This window comes from Haematobia irritans, chromosome 3 (genome assembly GCF_050003625.1).
Source record: "Haematobia irritans isolate KBUSLIRL chromosome 3, ASM5000362v1, whole genome shotgun sequence".
NCBI lineage: Eukaryota > Metazoa > Arthropoda > Insecta > Diptera > Muscidae > Haematobia > Haematobia irritans.
Window position 1 is genome coordinate 94,422,210 of NC_134399.1, and position 2,549 is coordinate 94,424,758.

Genomic DNA, 2,549 nt, shown 5'->3' on the forward strand with positions numbered 1-2,549 from the left:
GAGTTCTAAAATACCTCTAGATTTCAAATTTCTAGCAAAGCGGTTAGAAAATCTGGTTTCTAGAAGCCCAAGACACCATATCGGGGGATCGATATAGCTCATCTTCGAACCTAGCCAGAGTGCAGACAAAAGACAAATTTATGTCAAATTTCAGGACGATGGCGCCATCATTGAAGGCTGTAGCGTGATTACAACATAGAGATTGACGTCCAGACGAACATGGTTATATCGTCTTAGAATTTCTCCCTGATCAAGAATATATATACTTTATATAGTCCAAATTTTTGGACATGTTACTAACGGAATGGCAAACTTATTATAGCCCTATCACCTTTCTAAAGAGTGATACGGTCAACATTTGGTCAATATAAACTTGACGTATTTCTTTCAATTTTGCATTTAAAAAACCTGAACACCCCTCATTTTGAAGGTGTGTGTGTGTAGAATGTTGCTCCTATTATGATTTTGGAATTCACTCTTCAGTTGTCAAAATGCCGTCCAAGCAAGAAGAGCAGCGTATCAAAATTTTGCTGGCGCATCGCGAAAATCCGAGCTACTCGCACGCAAAGCTGGCAAAATCGCTAAAAGTTGCCAAATCAACCGTTACAAATGTAATTAAAGTGTTTGGGGAACGTTTGTCGACAGCCAGGAAGTCTGGATCGGGGGGAAATCGAAAACCGGAAGCCGCTGAGACGACAAAGAGAGTTGCCGGTAGTTTCAAGCGAAACCTTAACCTCTCTCTCCGAGATGCCGCAAATAAGCTGGGTGTATCGTCTACAACCGTGCATCGAGCCAAAAAACGAGCCGGACTATCGACTTACAAGAAGGTAGTGACTCCAAATGGCGATGATAAACAAAATACGACGGCCAAAGCGCGATCCCGGAGGCTGTACACGACGATGCTGACGAAGTTTGACTGCGTGGTAATGGACGATGAAACCTACGTCAAAGCCGACTACAAGCAGCTTCCGGGACAGGAGTTTTATACGGCAAAAGGAAGGGGAAAGGTAGCAGATATTATCAAGCACATAAAACTGTCAGAGTTCGCAAAGAAATATCTGGTTTGGCAAGCCATCTGTACCTGTGGCTTGAAAAGCAGCATTTTCATAGCTTCCGGGACTGTCAACCAAGAAATTTACGTGAAAGAGTGTTTGAATAAACGTCTGCTGCCTTTCCTGAAGAAACACGGTTGTTCCGTACTGTTTTGGCCGGATTTGGCATCTTGCCATTACGGTAAAAAGGCCATGGAGTGGTACGCCGCCAACAACTTGCAGGTGGTTCCCAAGGACGAAAACCCTCCCAACACGCCAGAGCTCCGCCCAATTGAGAAATACTGGGCTGGCTATTGTCAAGCGGAACCTAAAGAAGACCAAAAAAAACTGCTAAGGACGAGCAGCAGTTCAAGGCAAACTGGCTTTCTGCGGCCAAGAAGGTGGACAAGGTGGCTGTACAAAATCTGATGGCAGGTGTCAAGCGTGAGGCCCGGCAATTCGGGGGGGTTACTCTGTATTGCGATGCGTAAGAAAAATTGTCGCGAATCGAGTAATTGGTACTCAGTAATTCGTTTTCGTATCTACCTTGCGCATCTAGTTTTCGCAAATCTGGCATCACCGCACTCTATAATGCGAAAGCGTATGTCAAACTCGTTCGTTGATCGCAAAAATCGTGCGCAAACAAAATAGCAATCGCAAAGTAACAAATATGTAAGTAAGCACAATTAAATTTTTATATTTGTATCTAAATTGTTTATTGTTTTAGGGAAAAACCAAAAAAGTTACAGACACAGCAACGTCAGTTCCAAACTTTGGTAGACTTTATGGTCTCTTCCGCAGTTACCTCAAATTGTATGTGCTTGGGACAAAGTATTCGTTCAATCACCTCGCAAACTTCTTTTAAGCAGCGCGACATAGATTGCTCTGATAGTCCTAAAAGATGGTCTTGGCCGATTTGTAGATAACCACCTTGTCCAAGCAATTTCAAAGCAGCGGCCACTTTTATTGGAGTTGGAATGGCTGTGGATTTATTTGGAACGACGAGGTCGTCTTTAATAGCGTTTAATACATACATAAACGCATCTTTATTAAGACGAAATCTATAAAAATGAAATATTCGAAAACGTTTGTCACATAATTTGAGTTTCCATTTTCTTACCCGTGGTCACTTAGGGAGAGTATATTTGACCGATCTCGCAAAATTCTTCTTGTAATTCGTTCATGTTAATTTTCTTCAAACCATAACGCTATCGAATCCATAATTATTATTTTTTTGTTATAAACGATTAGCAAGTTTTAAAAGAACACGCACCGAACGGAAGATTGTTTAAAATGTTTTTATTTACAATTTTTTGACATTTCTTTTTATCATTTTCGTTATTGTTTACATTGTGCAGCCAGCGTTGTCATATTTTCGCTTTATTTTGCTAAAGCGTTACCATATTTTCAGTTTACTTTGCGAAAGCGTTTGCGCAAGTGATACAGAGTACCGAATTGTACTCTTAACGCATTTAACTATCGCATCGCATTTGCTTTCGTATCGCAATACAGAGTAAC

General features: G+C 41.2%; 2 long non-coding RNA genes across 2 annotated transcripts; one reads left to right on the forward strand and one right to left on the reverse strand.

Moving 5' to 3' along the window:
* Positions 1-1,502: 1,502 nt before the first annotated feature.
* On the forward strand, positions 1,503-2,130 carry LOC142228918 (uncharacterized). The gene is made up of 2 exons (XR_012720286.1): positions 1,503-1,703; positions 1,759-2,130. It is a non-coding gene; the product is annotated as an uncharacterized LOC142228918 (long non-coding RNA).
* On the reverse strand, positions 1,723-2,549 carry LOC142228919 (uncharacterized). Its single transcript, XR_012720287.1, has 2 exons — positions 2,152-2,549; positions 1,723-2,092 (listed from the first exon to the last, which is right to left on the reverse strand). It is a non-coding gene; the product is annotated as an uncharacterized LOC142228919 (long non-coding RNA).